The sequence below is a fragment of the Mastomys coucha genome, unplaced genomic scaffold (assembly GCF_008632895.1).
Source record: "Mastomys coucha isolate ucsf_1 unplaced genomic scaffold, UCSF_Mcou_1 pScaffold16, whole genome shotgun sequence".
Classification (NCBI taxonomy): Eukaryota; Metazoa; Chordata; class Mammalia; order Rodentia; family Muridae; genus Mastomys; species Mastomys coucha.
The window spans coordinates 5,948,519-5,972,362 of record NW_022196898.1 but is presented as its reverse complement, the minus strand read 5'-3'; the positions used below and the strand labels follow the sequence as shown (position 1 = coordinate 5,972,362).

The 23,844-nt window shown below is 41.9% G+C and overlaps 1 protein-coding gene across 6 annotated transcripts in view; it reads right to left on the bottom strand.

The window, feature by feature from the left end:
• The window catches only part of Dclk1 (doublecortin like kinase 1), a 299,253-nt gene that overhangs the window by 110,407 nt on the left and 165,002 nt on the right, over window positions 1-23,844 (bottom strand). The window lies entirely within an intron of this gene.

The window sequence follows — 23,844 nt, the reverse complement described above, 5'->3', positions numbered from 1 at the left end:
CAGAAATCCACCTGCCTCTGCCTCCCAAGTGCTGGGATTAAAGGCGTGTGCCACCACCACCCGGCATTTGTCTTCTTTAAATGATAATAAGCTGCCTAGTCAGGCCCTTGTTCTTTTGGTCTATGGAAAACCATGTGTTACTTTATGACAAGATTTTAGACATAAACAAAGGATCAATTCATGTGAAAGCATAAGTTCCAGTGATCTTTATTGTTCAGTATATATACCAAATTCAAAACCCAAAGGAAGCAAGCAAACAAACAAAAACCCACCAGGAACTGCCCATAGTAAATAAACTTAAAGGTAGACTCACTTTCATAATTATCATTACTTAGCAAAAGTAATCAATTTTAATGGGAAAAATAAAAGGATGTGTCTGCTCTCACAAGTACATAGTTTAAAAAAAGTCTACAAGTACCACACTGATGTCCCTATGAATTCTTTTTTCTAATTGGTATAAACATAAAATTCTTATCAACAAAATTTGCTCTGTGCCCCCAAACTTCCTTAGAAAACTTTAAGGTGAGTGATTTTCCTTGACTTCAGATAAAATATCAAGTTCATAAACACACCCACACCAACCAGGGGAAAGCATGTTTAAAATATTTATTTCAAAACAAAGTAGACAAAATGTGCACCCAGAACACACAGATTTCAGAAATTTTGATTAGACTGTACACAGTAGTAACAGAGCAGGTGAAACCTTTAAAACATGCTGTTACAACTTGGTTAAGTAGAACAAAGACAATTGCTGATGACCTGTTTTCATTGAAAGTAAAAAGAGCGAGATGGATGCTGCTGTTGAGAAATCTGACAAGGCTCTACAGAATGTTTCTCTCTCCATCTCCCATGTTCTCAGCATCAGCACATTAAGATGGAGAGGATATGGTCCTTACTTTAGGTGCACTTTTAGATGTATGGGAAGAACGAATGCGTTCTTGGATCATTTCAGCACTGTGGTTGGTGTGCTGGGAAAGAAGACAAGAGGTATATGGAGGTCCCTCTGGAAGCTGAAACTAGAAACACCACACTCACCTGAGTGTAGGTGAGTCAGGGGAGGCCAATAGAGCAGGCTACAGTAACAGGCCAAACTCAAACCCTATGTTTTTATCTGGATCTGAAATGTCTTACAAATGCTGGATAGTGAAGGCTTGGTGCCCACTGTGGAAGTGTACTGAAGTGCAGCCTCTGGGAGGTGATTGAATGATGGAGTCACTAATGACATCACAGACTGGTTAATTACTGACAGATGCAGGTCTTGATGGCTTATGGGGAGCTATGGAAACTTGAGGAAGAGGGCATAAATAGAAGTTGCTTACTAAGAGGTGTGTCATTAAAGCATGCTTTTAGGTATATGTTCCCCTGGTCTCTCTCTCTCTCTCTCTCTCTCTCCTCTCTCTCTCTCTCTCTCTCTCTCTCTCTCTCTCTCTCTCTCTCTCTCTCTCTCTCTCTCTCTCTCTCTCTTTTCTGGTCACTTTGAGATGAGATGCTTTGCTCTATTACATACCCACACTGATAATCTTCATCACTACAAATCAGAAATGACAAAGCCAAATAACCATGGACTGAAACATGAGCCAAATAAACCTTCCATCCTTGAGTTGACTTTTCTCAGGCATAGCAGTGGAAAGCTGAGCAACACAGATTAAGTCCTGATAAACTAAGAAAAGTAAAAGCATGTCAGGATGTAGAACAGCATAGTCAAGAGAAGGAAGGGGAGATGGCAGCCCAGTATAGAGCTTTACCCAATCAGGAGGAGATGGAGGCAGGTAAGAGCCAGAAGGTGTAGGGTCTTTGGAACTCTTTAGAGCAGATGAGGGAATCTATCAATTTTTTTTAAAATAAGAATAATGCTAACAGAATTACATATTAGAGAAAACAGTTGGCAGTAGTTTGAAGGATAGACTGAGGTGTAAGACCTGACAGGAAAGCAACCAGGGGATGGTCATCATGTGATGAGAAATGAAAAGTGTCTTGATCTAATAATTCTAGTAAGCGAAGAGGATGTGGGATGTGGCTCCAGATAGGTTGTGCCAGCAAAGGATGGCATTTCACTAGCTCAGTGAGACTGAAGGATGTCCCTACCAATATGCAGAGTGACACTTGGATGGACCACAGTCCATAATTCTTTCCTCATCAAAAGTCATTGATTCAATAATGGATGGAATAAGAAACAGGTGATCTGACAATGCAGTACGTCAATCAACTTCTGTCATCAGCTGCAAGGATTTTATTGGTGGTGATGATAAGGAAATGTTGGAGTCTCCAGAAACCTAACCCATCCACTTACAAAAAAACAAAACAAAACAAAACAACAACAAAAGAAAAAACAACAACAAAAAAGTGAGAATAGTTGTGAGCTTGACTCAGTAAATACCATAGGAAATTACACATCGAATCCTGGAAGGTACAACTAGATGCATTGTGGGTAACCAGCATGTTCTTAAAGCATCAGATCAGTGTTTCTCACATAGTTTCATTTCCGTGTTAACTTTTGTGTTTATAACAAGAAACTTTCACTTGGAATTGAGGGGCCACACACTCATAACAGTCACAGGAAATATCTGTATGGAAGAGGTCTTCAAGTCTATGTGAAACCAATAAATACCTAGACTAGAACACAGGATGTGTGTGAGTGTGAGCATGTGCTACTGATTAGGCCTCTCTTTAGATTTTTCATGGGTCTCCTTTATCATTGTTCACAAAGGCCTACTTTGAACTCACAAGTAAGTCTATGAAAGCCTAAGTACGTCCCAATTACACCTACTAGATGAGCTCGTGGAACTATGAAATACCTATAAATCTCTTATCCTGGAAAATTGGGCTGCAATATGAATTCTCGTCAAGGCCCACTAAACTGGTCACAGCCATGTCTTTCAGGAAAGCCTGTGGGAGACCAATGAGGTATGTTTCTCATTGTTACATATCCTTGGGAAGAAATTTACTTACATCTTTCGGGTAAGTGTATAAAGAAACATCTGGAAGCCTTGCTCTTTGGAGAAAGAGCAAACATGAGCAGGAGACATTCCATATACTACATAGATTGTGTCCACAAATAATCAGAACTGAACCAGAAGAGAGGAATTTGAAGGCTCCAAGGAAAGGAAAGACAAGAGCTTGGAATTCTAATCACCCCATTTGACTAAAATGCACTTTACACAAATTATGATACTGTACCCAATGAAGAGGCACACTATGTGTTAATTTTAAAAATTAAAACAAAATTGTCTATGATCACTCATATTTTCTTTTTTAAAGCTTTGTTTGTATTATTTTAAATTATGTGTATGTATTGAATGCAGGTGTTCATGGAGGGGACACTGGATAGCTCTGAAGCTGGAGTTACCTGATGTGGGTGGTGGGAACTGACCTGGGTCTGCTGCAAGACCAGCATGCTCTGTTAATCTCTGAGACTTCCTCCACCTAGGTTACTCATGTTCTCAACAAGAAGGCCCAAGGCTGCTATGGCATTTAGTGATATTTTGTTTGAATGCTGAAGACTACCCTTTGAGTATTTAATTTTGTTTAAAAACAACTAAACACACACACTCAGAGAGAGAGAGAAAGAGAGAGGAGAGAAAGAGAGAGAGAGAGAGAGAGAGAGAGAGAGAGAGAGAGAGAGAGAGAGAGAGAGAAACACATGTATGTGTATTGGCAGGGGCCAGAGGAGAAGATCATTTCTACTTCATTCCACTGAGACAAGATCTTTCATCAAACCTGGAACTGGTATTTTGGCAAGGCTCCATGTCCAGTGAACTTCTGGGGCCCACTTGCTCAGTGCTGGGATCACAGCACATGTATCCCTGCCTGGCTTTTACATGGGTATTAGAGATTCAAATTCGGGTCCTCACGCTCAGTCAACAAATGCTCCTACCCACTAAACCGTTTCCCCAGGCCCAATTTCATGTTCTCAGGCTTAGGCTATGTTCTTTTAATTCCTTAAATTATAGGCAGAAAACGATGATCTGGTTACAGGGGAGTGGGAAGGACAGGGACTGTATCCCTCAATGCTAGTTGTACCCTCCCTTTCCTAAAATAACAGTGGGAATTTTAACTCTGAATATCAAAATGATTATGAGAACAAAAGGTACTGGTTTTATCTGATTATTACTCTCTCTCTCTCTTTTTTAACTATTGTTCCTAAGACCCAGGATCCTAAGAGAGGCAGCTGAAAGGTGTTTTAGTATAAGTGTGTGTGAGCGGGATAGTTGAGAAGAAGAAAGGAAAATAAGGAAAGCAGGAGAGAGGAAACAAAGCAGGCCACACGGTACTCTCCAGGGGAGACTGTCAAGCTGATGCTGACGGCAGGCGCTGGAAAACTCCATGAACAAGCAGGAGGGGCCGACCAAAGTTTAATTCAGCTGTGCAGAGGGACCACTAACTGAATTTCTCAGCACTGCTTAGCATATGCCTACTTAACATGCGGTGCAGTGATGAATATGCAAATCGCCAAGAGAATGTCGGATGAACCTGAGCACATTGTTCTTTAAATTTTTATATTATGCGTGTGGGCGTTTCACCTGCAAGTGTCTGTGCACCATCGTGTGTCTGATGCCCCCAGAGGCCAGAGAAGGGCATTAGGTTCCCTGGAAAAAAGAGGGAGAGACGGGAATGCTGGGAGATGAGCCCAGCTCCTCTGGAAAAGCAGTTGGTGTTTTTTTAACTTCTGAGCTTTCTCTTTGACATGGTAAGCACAACACTGCCCTCCACTCACTACAGTGGGTCCTCACAGCTCAGCATCCCTCTACCCTGGCCCCTGTGACATTGGTGACATAGAACGACCCTTTAAAGGAATAATACATTTTGCAAAAAAATGAAATATATAAATGAAGATGTGCTTGTTGCTCTGTATTATAAGCTGTTGGCAAATTAAATTTACCTTAGAAGTATTGACAGCTTGGGAAAATGGGCACACTAGCAAACTTCATTATCAAATTCTCATAGAACAGACAGCTAGAAAATTGTATAATTATATTTCTGAGAATGTGCGGTAGGTGTTGATTAGAAATACAAGTAAAATATATTAAAAAAAATGATTTCAGCTCTCTCTAAAATCACACCTATTCAGTAATGAGTAGAGTCAAATGCATCTCTGGTTTTCTTCTTTATTAATTATCATGCAATACATTGGGGAAAATATGTCACCAGAATTAAAATGTTGTGAAGCAATGTAAGAAAGGAGAGGATCACTGAATACACAGGGCAGAGATAGCCCAGCCATGGAGATGAGCTCAGAGGCCAGAGCCAACTCTTGTAGCTTAAAGAAGATTCAGCTTCCCCGAAATAAACATGGAAACTTTTTCTCCGGTTCTGTGACGCAGCCCCAGGCAGGTTCACCCTACTTTAGGACAAGGTTCTCCGGCTTCTGCTGTTGGTATTTGGAACTGGATTAATCTTTGTTGGGTGTGGAGGGGACAGTCACCAAAGCATGTTCCCCAGTTTCTCCATCCTCTCCCCTCAATATCAGTGCCCGCAGCCTCAAACAAAACTGTCTCTACCCTCATTGAAGAACATGGAAATAAAAATCTATGTATTCATCACTGGAATACAAGCCCAGGTAACTATATTAGACACCGGGAACATTTTCTTTGATAAGAACTGTTGGGTCTCAGAAAGTTATGTTCAGCAAAATAAAGGCTGACATTAAAAAAAAAATGTGAGAAACAAGGAGGGCATGTACTTTATTGTTTACAAAGTTAAGAACATGGGGTATAATTTTATAAATAGCTGGTTATAAAAGTACACTTGGTCCATGATACGATCAAAACAGAGAGATAACAGAACAGACGAGGCCTAAGCAGGAAAGACTGAGCAGACAAGACAGCAGAGAGGAGAACGCAGAGGCACAGGGACAGACGTATAGAAGACTGGGGGACAAGTGAATCTTCTACCCTCCTCTGTGTTGTGCTGCAGCCTCTGGACCCAGCCTCCTCCACCCTGGCATCCAGATTCCCAGGCCAGGTGTCCACCCCCTTTCCCCAGAGAGATCTGGAGATAGAGCTTGGAAACAGGTAAGGGAGACCAAGGTGATTGCCACATTGGGTTTTTGCCATATGGTAAAGCAAAGGATAAAAGCTGTGCTTCGCCATGAGGGACCCCTCCTCCCCTGGGTGTGGATGGAGGATACAGAGGAAGTTAACTTTTTGAGATAAAGTCACTCCCTTTAAGACCTCCTCTCTCACTTGCTTGCCACTCTCTGAAGAATGTGGTTTTGCTTCACGATGCACTCTAGCTGCCACAGACCCCAAACAAGGAGGCTAGCACACCACCAGGAAAAACTTTAAAACAGTGGTTCTCACCTTTCCTGATGCTGCGACCCTCTAATACAGTTCCTTGTGTTGTGATGACCCCCAACCATACAATTATTTCATTGCTACTTCATAACTCTTAATTTTGCTGCTGTTTTAAATAGCCATGTTCATGTGATATGCAGGATATTTGACATGTGACCTTTGTGAAAGAGTCATTTGACCCCTTCCCCCCCCAAAGACATTGCAATCCCCAGGTTAAGAATCACTGCTCTAAAGTCAATCATCAATGGGAGGAGAGGCCCTTGGCCCCGTGAAGATTCTGTGCCCCAGTGTAGGAGAATGCCAGGGTCAATAAGTGGGAGAGGGTAGGGTGGCAAGCATGGGGCGGGGGGAAGCAACAGGGGTTTGTTCTTGTTGTGTTTGTTTGTTTGTTTGTTTGGAGGGGAAACTGGGAAAGGAGAAACCATATGACATGTAAATAAAGAAAATAACTAATAAAAATAAATAAATAAATAAATAAATAAATAAATAAATAAATAAATGAACCGCTGCTTTAAAATCACGAGCAGTAGGCTGAAGCAATGGCTCAGTGGAGAAGAGCACTGTCTGCTTTTCCAGAGGACCCAGGTTCAGTTCTCAGGTAGCCCATATGGTGGCATACAGTCATCTGTATCTCCTGTTTCAGGGGCCTCTTCTGATCTGCAGAGGTGCTGCATGCATGCAATACACATACATATATGCAGGCAAACACCTATCCATATAAAATATATAAATCTATAAAAGGTACTTTAAAAATCCTGAGCCCAGAGTAACCTTTCTTCTTTATAAGTTGAATGTCTTTGGTATTTGTTATAGTGACAGAAAACTAACCGACATAACTTAGTTGACACAAGGCTCCAAGGGGCCACTATGAGTCATCTTTCCTCATCTGTGGCAGTGTATTCCACCACCTCTCAAATGATCAGGAGGAAGAAAGCCACGGCATGCAGACAGAAGAAGCAAGCAGTGTCATTCTCGTTTATGGGGTATGTTAGAAGCAAGGGAAGGACGTGCCCCTGAGTATGAGGGCTCTGTGACAGGTGCTGAAGCAGATATGTGGCTCAGTGACTGTGCCCTAGACATGGGTCAGGGGCTTCTGCTACTTCATCTGCAGGGGCTGCTCTGAGAGAGGCCAGGGAAGGGACTCCTGACACTTTTAGCCTCATGAATAGTTACAGCTGTGGCTCTACAGGTGTGTGCATGTCCAAAAGGTGCTGTCCGGACAGTTTTGTGGAAGCAAGGAGCAGGGTGGGGCTAAAGCCCTATTTGAAAGGTGCTGCTGAGTATCATTTCGCACTGTGACAAAATACCTTGTAATTAAAATGAGAGCCAAATAACGAACATCGCAGTTCCCACATCCCTGGTTTCGTTTGAGTGTGCACTGGGCTGTGTGTGTGTGTGTGTGTGTGTGTGTGTGTGTGTAGAGGGGGGAGGAGATCTTACTCGGTGATTCCTCTGTGAGACTCACAGCAATTTCTACATCATTTCACAAAATATTAACCCTTTAATGTCTAATCAACAAAAGATGTTTTAAGCCGCATTCACTGTGAGATCAACTATGTGAGGCCTCTTACCACATCTAAGATCTTCCTTTAATCCCATCAGGCCAGGCACATGTGGTGAATTTAACAGAACACCACTGGCTATGTCACTCATGATGGGAGGCGGGGTGCTGAGCGCAGGAACCCGAGTTAGCAAACTTGACCGGGAATATTCGAGTCTCAAAACAGTTGTTTTCTCTATTATTTGGCATTTAATATGTTTCTTCTTGGCCCTTAAAAAATCTTGACTTCATTTCCTCCTACTTCATGCATCCACTTCATGAATGTCTAAGTTAATAATAAAGAGCCATTTTGGTGCCATATGGCTAATGTCAGTCAAACAGTCTTTAATATTTTCTAAGTAACAGGATATTGTATTGAATGCAATCAAACTGATTTCAACCTAAAATGCCAAAAATTATACACACAGACCAAATTCAAAACACACACATACACTCTATACACACACATACACTCTACACACACACATACACACACACACACACACACACACACAAAGAGAGAGAGAGAGAGAAGGAGAGAGAGAGAGAGAGAGAGAGGTTTCAAAGCAGTATTGGTATAATATCTAAGGTGAAAAAAGTGAAGTGTACTTTATAACAAACCATGAAACACCACAGAACACATAATTTCTATCCAAAATATAAGTCCACTACTAATCTATTTGCCCAAAAACCAAACAGCTCACAAATTCATAGCCAGAGTCCACAAAATCAGTTCTGGGAAAGCTAGTGAATTATATCTGATAGAGTATTTGATCTTAGGACTTATTCATGTGGCTGGTTTCTTTCTAGTAATCTGGACATCAAACGGGGCCTTAAAATATTTAATATGTTCCCTGGTAGGTATAAATCCATACAAAAGCCCCGAGTTTCATTTGTTTCTCAGAAGCATAAAGCTGCATGCATACAGGCCACAGAGGACCAGAACATTTCATCACTAAGGATACTCCAAAATAATATACATTAAACAGCACTTCAAGTGGCTCAAAATACCACGGGACATTTTTAGTAGCAGCAAGGTTTCACTAAGTAGTGGTTTTAGTAGGGAAACCTTCTAAGCCTCAAAAAAAGGAGTGCTTCTGTTGATGATTAGCCTTTGTTGTTCTGGTAAGATAAAGGGCCGGGTTGGCAAAGGGTTAAATGCTGGCTGGGCGGAGACTTGTGGTTATAGCTCTTCTGTTTCCATTTCTCCTGCCTCTCAGAACAAAGAGCCAGACAAAGAAGGGGGATTTGAAGTGCCAGGAAGTGTGTTCTAGGAAATAGAGTATGAACATCAAGGTGAAGGAGGTGAGGTGACACATTTTGTAATTAAAATTTTTTTTCTTTCTGAAAACTTCATACATGAACACAATGAAATACAATCTTGACTATCCCAACTTTCTCACTTGATCTCCTCCCACGTTCTCCCATAATTCCCTGCTCCCAATGTATGTCCTTTAGCCTTGCTAGTGCTGCACACATATGCGTGGTGTGTGACCATCCACAGAAGCATCATGAAGCTACCAGTGTCCACTCATTCAGTAAAGAATGATGCTCCCTACCCCTAGCCACTGTCCGCTGCCAACAGCATCTCAGTATAGGGAGGGATCTGGAGATCATCAACACTGTCTTTGGCTGACTGGATCTTAGTTAACATAGCCGCTGTGAAATCATGGTGGTGATAGACTCAGACAACAGCGCGCCTCCCCATCCGCCAGCGTTTTCATTCTTTCTGTACTTGTTCCCTGAGTCTTAGAGGTGTAGGGTGTTGGATTAAATATAGATGCCCCATTTAGGGCTGAGAACTCAGTGTCTTCTTCTTGCACTTTGATCATTCATGTATCTCTCCTACTGACAGCTGTCCACTGCTAAAATGAAACTTCTCTGACCAAGGTAGAGAACAATCTAGGTTGGCTAGTGCCATTTTGCTTCAAATTGGTCTTGACACTGATGAAGGGAGTTGTCAATAAAAAATGAAAATGTGGCCTGAAAACAGACGAGGGAAAGATACTGACATCCTGTCCTTGCTCAGTTGTCTCTGAGAAATAAACAAGATTCCTTCTCCAGACAGGGACATAACCATGACTGTAAGAAGGGCAGGTTGGCATTAGTTTAATAACAGTGGAGAGGAGTCCTTGGGGTCTAAAGCAGGACAGGAAGGTGATGGTGACATCAGAGGTGGGGACAGTTTGAAGAGAGCTACTCCCTCTCATTAAGTTCCAATGTCTCTGTCATCAATACATCTCCTCTTACCAGCAGAGTTCAAAGGGATCCGGGCTCAGTGTGAGTTAACAGTGGAGCTGTGAGTCGGCCTAGGACCCTTCCCAACACCTTCAGTGTCATTACTGTGTGTGGTGAAAAAAAATATTTTATTTATTAAAAGATCATCTGTAAAACAAGAGACTAGAGCACACTTGGATGTAAGTAGGGGGCATGAGAACAAGTAGTTAGTAAGATTTGATAAATTATCATTATGCTTAAAAGTGAGACTTTTATGGGATTTTAGTCTAGACTATATGTTTTATCTTAAAATTATTGTGATGTTATTACATTATTTGGGCAGGAGTAACGGTTTGGATAGCCTTTTATTTTCCTTTCTCCTGAGGAGGTTTAATATGTCAGATTTGGGTAAAAGGCCAATAAAATTATGGAAGAAAATGAAAATGGATTGTAAGTATTAATTTAAAAATCCAAAACATATGAATAGGCATTGGAAATGCAACCAGATCTCAGTCAATGCTGTGTGTCATTTCTCAACAGAAAATGAACATTTCCCCCTCCAAATATAAAGGCCATTTTACTTTTTAAATTTTATGTACATAAGTGTTTTGTCTGTATGTATGTCTATGCCCCATGTGACCCTGGAAGTTAGAAGGTGGCATTCTAACTTCAGATTCCCTGGAAACTGAGTTACAGATAACTGGGAGTTGCCATGTCATTGTTGGGAATCAAACCTGGGTCCTTTGGGACAGCAGTCAGTGCTCTTAAACACTGAGCCATCTTTCCAGTTCCCTCTTCACAAACCATTTTGTTAATCAAATCAAGTGGTGGAAAATGTTCTCGCTTAAGAACAATGAACAAAGGAAGTCGATTTTGCTAATTCTGAACTACTTTAGACCATAGATGCTCTCTGTGCTCAGCCCTTTCTACGGCACTGTCATTTGTAGGGATACAAGTTAGGTAATCAACTCCTATTGTTATATTTTAATTTTATCATAACTTGGTGCCAAAGAGACAGTGTACAGATGTACAGACTGTCTTGAGCAAAAAAAAACCATAAAGCTTTTTTTTCTTGGCGATAAAAAAAAAAATACATGTCCCTAAAAAAGATATTTCCAGAAGTTTCTCTGTCTCTGTTTCAAACCAGGTCCTCCTGAGCAGCTTTGAGCTTTGGTGGGGTAAGTAGGCTCACACTTCATTAGGCCCAGCACTCCCAATATCATGGGCAGCAGCCATTTTATGGTGTAGAAAAAGAAGTGAGGCAGAAAGATGAGAAGAGAGCTTCCAGAAGCTGGCCAAGGCTGTTCTGGATCATGAGTGGGCTCAGAGGAGGGGTTTCCTGAGTGTATTCCACAGCTAAAGTAGCAGCCCCCTCATGGAAGATACATCTCAAAACCGCAGAGGCGGCCCAGGACCACAGATAGTACAAAATTCCTACTTATACCCATGTATATCATGTTTCTTTTTCCCATACATATCTATGTATAATAAAGTTTAATTTATCAGTTAGGTTTACTAGGACATGAATAATAACTAATAGTAAAATATAATAATTATAAAACCATGCCATACTTAAACTGTCAACATAACTGCTTTGGGAGTCACTTTTACATAAAATAAATACACTTGTAATGCTATACCTGCTGGGATAAAAGCTTGCGCTGTTACTAAATGAGGAATGAGCCAGTGTTGTGTACAGTGTGGTTATTCCTTTGACATAGGCCAACACAGATTTCATCAGAAAAACACAGAAATGATGTATTCACTACTGATATAATTTTTCATTTATTCTTGAACATGGGGTACTGGGTATCATAAGAAGAAAAGAAAAAGGAAAAGAAAAAGGAAGATAGACAGACTGATCTACTAATGCTCCAATTCAAATACACAGACTCAGGTACTCAGAGAGTGAGATAACAAAAACACACATATATATTCATTGTTATTCTCTCTGTGTCTCTCTGTCTCTGTCTCTCCCTCCTCTCCTCCCTTCCCCACCCCTTCTCATGTTAAAGGTGTGGTCCTGAAGGGAGGCAGTTTTGGGGATTACCACTTCCTGATTCCATACTTCATGCACACATAGCTTGTACATTTCTGAAGCAGGATGATCCTCCCCGGGGGCTGCCCAGGATGGGATTGCTGAGAACCGACGTGATGATCTGATGGCATGATTCTGTATGTGGCAAGCCCTTGATAAATTCTGGCCTTGCATTGCTGTTGCTCTGTTTTTAATACTGAGGCAAAGGACACCAATGGCTTCACAGAGATTTATCCATGAGGGTTTTAAATGCCAAATGTGGGGACGGAAGGAAATTTGGGCAGATTTAGAGGGCAGGTGGGCACCTGGGGTAAGAAACGGTCTTTTACATTTCTAGGCAGGGTAAAAAAAAAAACCCAAATCATCTGAGCATTTATTACTGCTATTTCCACAAGAGCAAGCTTGCTTACCCCTACTGTACCCCAGTCAGAAGCTTCTAGCATCTAGCACCACGCCCTCTGCTCTCTCCCCACAGCCCCTGCCGCAGTTGTCATTGTGTTTCCTCTGCTGGGTACAGGCGCCTGCGCCCACGTGCGTCTCCTTTGTCTCCTCTGGGTGCTATTTCCTGAGCATCAGGACCAGCACAGGCGGCTAGAATTATAAACCCCAGCACACATTCTCCAGTCCCTCTGACAGAGCTTCATTAACGATGGAAAACAACGCAGGCCTGACACCCTGCAGCTCTCTTAGCTATAACCTGCTTCCAAAGAAAATCCATCCGCAGTTGATGCCAGCAGCGAAGCACTAAGAGCCAACACATCAGTCGAATCTTACTCCCAGAGACCACGAGGACATGGCTGCCTTTCTAAGAGTCATTCTCAGACTGGCCTCATTGTAGAAGAAGATGAAAGAACAGTAAAGGCAAACGAATTTGAGAAAACCTGGGAGATGATTCTTACACTCAGTCCTGTATTGAGGCAGAAACTCAAATGTGTCTAATAGGAAAGAAAAAAAATATTTCTTTCTGTGTTGGAAATAGAGAAGGGTATCACGCATTTTCTTCTCTTAAAACAAAGGGTTCCATGAAACAGGACTTTTTTCTGAAAAGGACTTTTTTCAGATTTAAGGAAGCTAGCACCATAGCTGCTCCCAGGACCACAGCAGCAGGACTCTCCTGATGCAGAGTGGAAACAAAGACATTAATGTGCCGACCAGCCTACACCCAGGGGACAGCTCAGAAATTGTGGAGATGTGAGAATGAAGGGAGTTGCCCATAGGGTGATGTGTCTGTGCCGTACGAACATGCTCGCTTGTGCAATGTAACTATCAGTCTTACCTGCATGAGAAAATGTGGGTCATGACTGGCTGATACATGGGATTTTTAAAACCTCTTAGTGAAAACTGATCAGTGGTTTCAAATCTTAGGTCTGTAGAGACTTCTCTCAATTTTATACCAGTCTCCTTTTCTGTAATGGGCACTCGTACACAGAAGGAGGAAGTATCTGCCCTCAAGTGGTCCTGCCTCTTTAGGGATGTCACCACTGCAGGGCACACTTGTGATGCACAACAGACTTGCCCTTGGAGAGAAGGTGGTAGAATTCTTTGAGATTTTTCTTTGGTGTCGCAGCTACTCCTAGGTATGGGCTAACCAAGGAGGGTCACATGATTCTGGTCAGTACTTTGTGTGACTGTCTTTATGCATTACGATGGTGTTGAACACGGCAACTAAAGTAATAGAATCTGAATCCAGAACATTCTCTGCTTATGCTGCCCTGTGTGTCTGAAGTAAAGCTGTGGTGATGAATGGCCCCCATAGGCTCTTATATTTGCATGCTTAGTCCCTAGCTGGTGAACTGTTTGAGAATGATTAGAAGAGTGAGGAGTTCTGGCCTTGTTAGAGAAAGTGTGTCACTGGAAGTGGGCTTTAAGAAATCAAACACCTATGCCCGGCTCAGGCTGCCTCCTCTCTCTCTCAGTTAGTGATTCATGGGGAAGAGGAGAGAGAGAGAGAGAGAGAGAGAGAGAGAGAGAGAGAGAGAGAGAGAGAGAGAGAGAGAGAGAGAGGAGAGAGAGAGAGGAGAAAAGCTTGGAGAGGAAAAGGGTTTTATCTTACAGTTCACATTTTATGCTCCAATACTGAGGGAAGTCAGGACAGAACTCAAGGTAGAAATCTGAAGGCAGGAACTGAAGAAATGCTCCTTTCTGGAGTGTGCCCCATGGCTTTCCCATCCCAGCCTGCTTCATATACAACCAAGGACTGCTTACCCAAGGATGGCACGCCCCACTATCCCCCATGGGATGTTTTCTCCCACATCAATCATTAATCAAGAAAGTACACTATTGATTCACCTGTGGGCCACCTAATGGGATTTTTTTTTCATTGAGATTCTTCTTCCCAGATAACTCCAGCTCAAGAAAAACAAACAAAAACAAACAAACAAGCCAGCACAAAAGTCTCACCATTTCTTTGTATCTTCATTTCTTTTTGAAAACTCTCCAGCCACTCAGACCTTATGTGAAGCCATATTTTTGTGTTTCTCTTGTCAGCCTATCTTTTACTACAAAGACCTCTTTTGTGGGTTGAGGGTGGGGCTGGTAGCTACCCTCTCTTTACAATTGCATATAGTAACAAAAAGATTGCATATGATAGATGTGGGACTTCGGTTGTTTGGCTATCTTCGCTGTTGCTGTTAGGGCCCTGAGTCTTCATTTCCTGCAGCCAGGATACTGTTAACGTTGTTACCCAGAGCTGTACTACCCAGCCCTCCCGAGGCAGGCAGAAGCTTTCAGATGACCTGACAGGGACTTAACTTCCAAGGTGGAAAACACAGCTTTGAGGGGAAACAATGCAAAACAGAAAGCAACTCAGCCTGGGGCAGTCCCAGTGTTTTTCTTGTCATGATTTTTTTGTTTTGTTTTAATTGAAAAAAAAAGTCAGGACGACAAAAAGAAAATGAACACTTACAGCTGGATATTGACTCAATTTGAATCCCAGCTGCACGGCCCCCACCATGCATGAATGTAGTGTCATGGCAACATGATGTTCCTTAAACCACTACTTATCTTGAGGAAGTGTGAGCAGAGATCAAAACAGCATTTCAGGCAATCTCCAGCTGTTAAAGACCATAGCTATTGGCCTAACACTCATACTGGATTCAGAATTCAGGGAAACTGTAAGACAGGCATAGTGAGAGGAAAGAGCCAAATGTGGCAAGGATGGGCAGAGACCCTAGTCAACCCCTGCTAGCCCACAATGTTCTCTTCTCTCAATGGCTACTGTCAACCGCTTAACCTTTAAGAAGCTTACCAGAATGTAGAACCTTTCAAGTGGAGAGAAAACAATAATCTATTCGGTGTATTTCCACATTAACTAATGTACAACACAAGCCTTTTGTCTTCTATTACAAATACATTAAATAGTAAACTTGAAATAAGCATCTTTTGTTGTTTTATTTTGTTTTGTTTTGTTTTGTTTTCGAGAGAGGGTTTCTCTGTATAACCCTGCCTGTCCTGGAACTCACTCTGTAGACCAGACTGGCCTTGAACTCAGAAATCTGCCTGCCTCTGCCTCCCATGTGCTGGGATTAAAGGCATGAGCCACCACTGCCCGGCATAAACATATTCTTAAAAAACAAGTTATAATTTATCATTTGTATTAAAGGCCCTATATGGTGGCTCATATCTTTTGACCTGCACTCAAGAGGCTGAGTCAAGCAGGTCAAGAATTTGTGGCCACTAAGGAATCCATAACAAAATATTATCTTGAGGAACCAAAATGGTTGAAGTTAAGTAAAAATATTTGTATCATGGTTTACAATAAAAGGAGTCTATTGGTATTACCAGCAATAGCTGACAGGTAGTCCATCTAAGATATTGAATAGATTCAAACCTGAAATTTGGAAGGCTACAGAGCTGTGTGATGAGGGTTTTTAAATATATATATTAGAGAATAACATTCCAACCATCCAAACATGAAGTGAGATCAAACACAAAAACCATCAATTTCCAATGGCCTTGTTCTAATGACTTTCAATAAACTCATTCTTTTATTTAATGAGGTTTTTTTTATGAGTATTCAATAAACTCAAAAAAAAAAAAAAAGGCAGAGTGGGTTGTAATCCGTTCTTGGTGTTAAAGGGCTAAGATCCTAATGTTTTCACTTCCTGAGTTCAATCTTTTGATTTAATCAACATATATTTGTTTGGTAACTGTGGTGGTTTGAATATGCTTGGCCCAGGTGAAGTAGTACTATGAGAAGGTGTGGCCTTGTTAAAATAGGTGTGGCATTGTTGAAGGAAGTGTGTCACTGTGTGGGTGGGCTTTGAAGGCTCTTATGATCAAGCTCCACCCAGTGCAGAAAAAAGAGTCCCCTCCTGGCTGCCTGAAGAAGAGCACCTCCCTTTGACTGCCTTCAGATCAAGATGTAGAACTCTCCTTCACTTCTCTAGCACTGTCTGCCTGCATCCTGTCATGACAATGGACTAAACCTCCAGATCTATAAGTCAGCCCCAATTAAATGTTTGCCTTGGTTGTGGTGCCTCTTCATAGCAACACAAACCCTTAACTGAGACAGTAATCATGATGTAGTAGACACTGAAGATAGAGCACTGAGCAAGATAGGACAGCAGTACAAAGCCAGGCACTTTGCCCTGCTGAGTGACTGACATATGATGGACACTGTAAGAACAATGTTAACAGTGAGCAGCCTTGCTTCTCTCACAGCCTTGCAAGACTTTGTGAAGAAATCCACAAAAGCATTATAAAATGGTGACAACCTACCACACATTCTCACATTCTACTAACTAGCTTACTTCTAATTTGTCAAAGGGCAGGGCATATCTCATGGGGACTGGAGGGGTGGTCCAGCTGTTAAGAGCACTAACTGCTCTTGGGGAGGATCAGGGTTCAGTTCTCAGTACTGTCATGGTAACTCCATCTGTAACTCCAGTTGCAGGGGACCTTGTGCTCTCTTCTGGCATCTGTGGGCATTGCATGCATGTGCTGCACATAAATTTATGCAAGCATACACATGTACAATATGTTGTATATTAGAATAATGTGTATCAAAAGTAAGTTATCTCTCTTGAGTTGTAGCCCTGTCTTTGTTTTGGGCAGACTTCTGAAGGCTCATTCACAACAGGGCTGGCACTAATTTTAACATCTTCAGCACCCCACACAGTTAAAATCTCTGGATGCAGAAGTTCAATTCTTTCTTAAGTAGAGAATTCTTGGTTCAAATTTTCTTCAGAGCCAAATATGTAGACCAATGCCATGTGGTTGTTCTGTCAGATAGAAAGGGCTGGTCTTCCAGTTGTATACCCTGAGGATCACATTTGACCACTAGGGATCCCAAGTCATTTTGAAAACCACTCCATTCCTATGGTTGAGTTTTCAAGAGGATGGGCCTTTGAGCAACACAGGCTAGACTTCCATCTTGATTCTACTAGAAGTCCTTCTTCCAACCTCATTTTCTGGCTCCATGTACCATTCCACTGGGTACAGTGGGGCTTTGATAACTTCACCCAAGGAAAGTTCTTAGCATACAGCCTGGAAGGTACAGAACAAACTTACTAATTAGTATCAATATTTTTCTACCCTTATGTGATTGGCTTTTACAAACCATTGCATTCCACATGTTCTTGACCCATTTCAAGCTTTATTAACATATTGCTCTTTGCTACTGTATGTCAAGTAAATGACACATCACTTATCCTGTAATGGATGAATGACTGCAGGTATGGGTATGGGTGGCTACTTCATTATGTCTGTGTCTTGGTTAGGGTTTCCATTATTGTGAAGAGACACCATGACCAAAGCAAGTCTTATAAAGTACAACATTTAATTGGGTTCAGAGGTTTAGTCCATTATCATCAAAGCAGGAAACATGGCAGCATGCAGGCTCTGGAGGAGCTGAGAGCTTCATCTTATTCCAAAGGCAAATGGGAGAAGACTGGCTTCCAGGCAACTAGGAAGATGGTCTTTCAAAGTCCACTCCCACAGTGATATATTTCCTCCAACAAGATCACTCCTTTTAATAGTGCCACTCCCTAGACCAAGCATATTCAAACCACCACAGTCTACAACTATATTTAGAGCTATACAGTTGATACCATACTCCACCAACCTGTCAGTGGAGTTTGATACTCCACCAACGTGCTGTCACATGTCTAGGCTTTCATCATACAAAATAACTATGCATAGAGCATAAGACAAGGACCAAGTGCATAAAGTGTGTGGAATATGTGTGTTGATTTTTGTCCAGTTAGCACAAGGTAGAATTGTCTGAGTAGAGGGAACCTCAACTGAAATAATGCCCCCGTCAGATTGTCCTTTAGGAAAGACTATTGATCATTTTCTTGATGATTAATGTGGGAGAGCTCAGCCAACTGTGGGTGGCGCCATCACTGCACAGGTGGTCCTGGGTTGTATAAGAAAGCAGGCTGAGCAAGCCATGGAGAGCAAGCAAGCAAGCAGCATTGTGGTGGTCTCTGCTTCAGTTTCAATCTCCATGTTCCTGCCCTGGCATCTCTCAGGGACTGAGTGTAACATGAAATAAACCCTTTATCACAGCAACAGAGACCCAACTAAGATAATATATAAATACGTAAGGCAAAATGCCTAAAAGAAGACAATGTCCACAACCCCAAGTAGTGTGTGCTCCAACTATGCCATGAGTAGCAAGCACAAATATATTAACCAGTAGGAAAAGCTGGTAGAATTCCAGAGGAAGGAGGCTTGAAGTGGGAGGGAAAGGACCTATAATCTCCATAATCCAGGTTAGGGATAATGGAGAAAACCTGTGACCTTTACAGAAAGGTTCATAAGAGACAAGACTGAGTTTAGAGAAAGCAACACTAGTTCACTAAAAGTTTCCTGAACGTGATTCTCGTCCAGTTTAGAAGGAACTGGGACAGGAGGAGTCAGGAAGAGGGACATCAGGACATCTGCTCCAGGGCCTCCACCCAGTACCCACAGACACACAGAAGCTGACTGTATCTTGCTCCCACTTTCTCCTCCTCCCCCCTGCTCCCCTTGTGCACTTCCATCACCATGCACCAGTGTCATCCAATGAGAGGCAAGCGATGAGACAGCCTGTCATCCCTCAGGCATTGCTACCCTGCCCATACCACATCCACTAAGGCACCATGCCACTAATCTCTGCTTGCAAATGTTTAATTCCATTCACCAGCATCTGTTCCTGCAGCCAGCTATTCAAAGCATGTTACCAGCACCTCTATGACTGTTTTCAACTACCACCTTCCACACTCCTTGGTTTTCTCCAACCAACTCTTAGCTTTCTCTTCAAAGACATCTTTTGAAAAATGTTCATGGGACCATGTTATATGTTCCCCGTAGCCCCAGGATATCCCAAGTCCTTACAGCAGCTTATCACATGCCTCCCCCCCCAAACTCACACCCTTCTTCTCTTGGTGCCATTCTTCTTCCTTCTTATCCATTCTGGGTTTCTCTCAGTTCCTTCACAGTCTGGTATTCAAGAATGTGTTTCTCTCGTTAAAATCACCTTCCTCTTATCCCACATCTATCCTGACACTATGCCACACCTACACTCACACACACACATTGAGTCATCCTGCCCCACCTCAATGGCCTGGTTAACACTTCCTGTTCCTGTAGGCTTTCCAGCTTAGAATCAGCTTCCTGTGAGAAGCCTTTCCTACATTCACACCTTACAGCCACAGTGCATGGTCTCCCAACCCCCTGTACTTCCTTCTTCACAGCCTAGATCATTTCTGTTTTTCAATGTCTACATCTCACACTTGAGCTGATGGTTGGTCCACCAGGCAATGACTGTGACTGCTTTGTATGATCTGTGCAACATTTGGAACTGGCCAGAGTAGATACTCAACAAATATCTCTAAAATGAACCAACAGTGGAATTAAGATCACTTAAGTGCCCTCTGTAGTCAGAGATAAAAGGACCAGGAGATGAGGGACCCTGAGGGATTTTCCAGTCCCATACCCTCCTTATAGCTTCCCCCTCCTGCCTGGGGTCAAGGCTAGGCTAAGTTCCAGTCTCCACCCATAGGAACATTCTTGAGTAAAAATATTCTCAGTATGTACTGACTAATAGTCACTTGACCCTCTCGAAATTCCCAGGTAGAGCTCAAATTCATGTCATGCTTGCTAGCCAATAGATTTTAAAGTCAATATGCTTAGCGGATAAGTTTGAACTGTTGTAAATGTATGTGTACCTTGCTAATGTAACCTGTGCCCCTAAAAAGTATAAAAATTGCTTGTAATAGCCATTTGGGGTTGCCTTCTCATCACTCACCTCAAGGGACTGATTGAGTATTGACCCCCACGTGCCAGAAAATAAACCTCTTGCTTCTACATTGATCTGCGTTCTGGGTCTCCGTGTCTCACTTGAGGGCATCTCAAAATAAGTACCACTGACCAAGGGTCGGGGTCTTACAGAGACATTTGAGAAGCCACAGTTGGCACTGATAACTGTAAAAAGGGACCAGAAAGCAGGAGTGAGTCTGCCAAAGACACAGGCAGGTAGCTGTACCAGAAACATACTTTTTTAAAATCTAAGTATAAGTGGATGGAGACATACAAGGGTCATCATCCAGAATGCCCCCTGAACCCTTGATGAAGATGAGTCCTGCATGACCAAAAAGTTAACCAAAGCCAGAAACCTTGCCCTCTCCTCAAAACATACCCAACTAGGCTGTTGTTTAAATTATGACCTGTACTGAATCATATTTTAATTTCAAACATTCTTCCTTAAGATAGGTATGAAAAAAATGGCTGGAAGAATCAATCGCAATAAATCACAATTTATGAAATAAGTAGTAGGTACTGTACTCTCACAGCCGTGGACACATCGCATAACTGCTGGACGCTTTCCAGAGTGATAATAAATTGCTTCAGGATTCTGCTGCCTACCACTTTCCTCCACCCATAGATACCTTGAAGAAAGCGACCATGTTACCACACGGGACACAGCTTAGAGCAGAGCATGCAGCAAGTAGTGACTAGAGACTGATAGACTGTCTTATACAGAGGTATGTACTAGCTGAAGGTCAGATCTTGACTTTGAGTCTGTTCTTCAGTTGTTTGATAGAATTAAAACCTTTGTCTGTGTTCAAGGTGGCCATGAGGACTGTGGGGAAAAACCACACCGAGTCACTTTTCAACGGGTAAAGAACACAACTGCATACTTCCTCTCATTTGTATACACTGGAATTTCAGCAGTGGATGTAAAGGGAGGGAGTCAGGATGCTAGTGCATATTCAGCATGAATCTGAGTAGAGGACTCTGCCAAATGCTGTGTGTGTGTGTGTGTGTGTGTGTGTGTGTGTGTGTGTGTGTGTTTCCAGTACTCATGATAACTTTAATGAGTGAGCTTGGAATTGTTAGACACCTCAACAAAGTCATAGAACGTCAAGGGGACAAGCTGCACTATATAGTAAGTGACCTCAAGCTGATTGTTGTCACAGGGTACCTCGAAACTCATCTTGTTACAACTGTTTGTTTCTTGTTTGACTAAGATTTAATGATTGCTTAGTATGCTAGGCACGACTTTGAGATCTTGAAGCATGGTAACAAAATATGAGCTCTGGCATACAGGACATAGTGTGATGGCAGATAGAGATTTAAATAATTACATCCTACAATATGCCTTGCATCTAATAAAACAGGGATGTTAGGCTTGGAAAAGAATATGACAGGGAACACTGGGGTGGTTAGGGTTGGGAATACAGACAATGAAGATGATAATGGTAACAATTTATATTAAGTGACACAAGGCTATACTCAAAATTTCTCACATTCATAAATTCACTACTTTAGCATATGTGAATAACTTAGCACATTTGTGTTCATATCAAACATCCAGTTGATGTCACTGTGTACTTGGGACACTATACTGAGTTAAAGGACCAGCTGATTGAGCTTTCCTGGAAATCCACTAATGATGTTTTGACTGTCCCTGTTTTTAAGTGAAGGATGAGGACCGGAGAAGTAAGCATAGAGAGTTTTTGCCTAGTATGCAAGAGGCCCTGGGTTCAATGCCTAATGCTGCAAAACCAGGAAAGAACAATATACAGAACCAATGAAACATTTCCTTCTTTAAAAGGTGAACAAGATCAACAAAGCATTAGTCAACCAAGCAGAAGAACGAGAGAAGGCCCAAAGTAATAAAATTAGAAATGGAAAGGGAGAGGGTACAACAAATGCCATGGGATTCAGGCCATTATGTTATACTTTGAAAACTCATATAGAAAAAAAAAGAGTTTAAAAACCTAGATAAAATAAGTATATTTCCAGATATATTATCTACAAAATTAAATCAAATGAATATAAACAATTTCAATAGATTACAATGAACAGTGTAATTGAAATAGTAATAAAAAAAATTAGTCTCCTAACTAAAAAAGCCCAGGATATGACAGACTCATTGCACCAGTAGCTAGCAAGAGAAAAATGGCACAGATTGGACTTGATGTATTTTTAAAAAATTAAGACAATAAGTTGAGTGAGTATGGAAGGGATATGGATCTGGGAGGGGCTAGGAAAGGGGTAAATGTGACCAGACTGCGACCTATAGAATTCTCAATGAACTAATAAGAACATTTCTAAAAGAAATGCTGATGACAGATGCTGGAAAGGGTGAGGGACAGGAAAGGAACCCTTAATGGCGCTGAAGAGAATGTTGATTAGGGAATGTGGATTAGTTCAGACACACTGGAAATCAATCTAAGATCCTCAAAAACACTAAACTGAGAAGAATCATGGAACTTGTCCACACCACACAGGTGAAAAGACCCACAGGAACCTATGTTGGTGGATACCAGAGACACCTGCACATGCATGTTTATTGCTGTGATATTTATTATATTTAAGTTGTGAGTATAGCCTATGTGTTTTTCAAAAGATGAATGGACAAAGAGACATACACAGGAGTTTTATTCAGCTGCGAAGAGGAGTAAAACAATGGTTAACGTCATTTTTCAGGAAAATGGATAGAAGTGGAAACATAAAGTGAAATAAACTGGACTCAGACAAATATTGTTTTCTTCTTATAGCACGTACACACACAAACACACAAACATACAACATGAAAGTACAAGTGTGACAATCTGGGAAAAGGAAGAGGGAAGAGAGGTGGTGGTACAGTGGAGTAAATACGGCTGAAGTTCAGCCTATACTTGAATAAAAATGTCTTTATGAAACCCATCACTGTGTACCATGAATACATATCAATATATTCAAAAACAGTAAAAAATAAATAAATGGAAGGAAACAAGATAAAAAAGAGGCCAAAGCTGTGTTCCAGGGCATAGAATTTGTGACTGGACGTGCACCTCTGGAGCGGGTTGGTGTGGCCTTGCCATTGGTCTCTGGTGTGGCCTTGCCATTGGTCTCTGGTGTGGCCTTGCCATTGGTCTCTGGTGTGGCCTTGCAATTGGTCTCTGGTGTGGCCTTGCCATTGGTCTCTGGTGTGGCCTTGCCATTGGTCTCTGGTGTGGCCTTGCCATTGGTCTCTGTACTCTTTCTTGGGTTAGTTGGGTATTATTTGAATGTGGGTGGTAATTTGAGCTTGGGTGCTAAGGATGAGAAAGAGTTGCACAGAGGCAATATTCTCTTTACACCTTTCTGGCCACGGAAACCCAAGCTAGTCCACTTTTGACTCCTGTACTGACTCTAAGGTAGACCCAAAAGGAATCCTTCCCCTCCCCCAGGTCATTAATGACAGATGTTGGAGAATACCAACAGATTGGCTCATGAAAACATTTCTTTACTTGTGTTATATCTCTTTCACTGAACCAATTCTGTGAAGGCCATAGCTT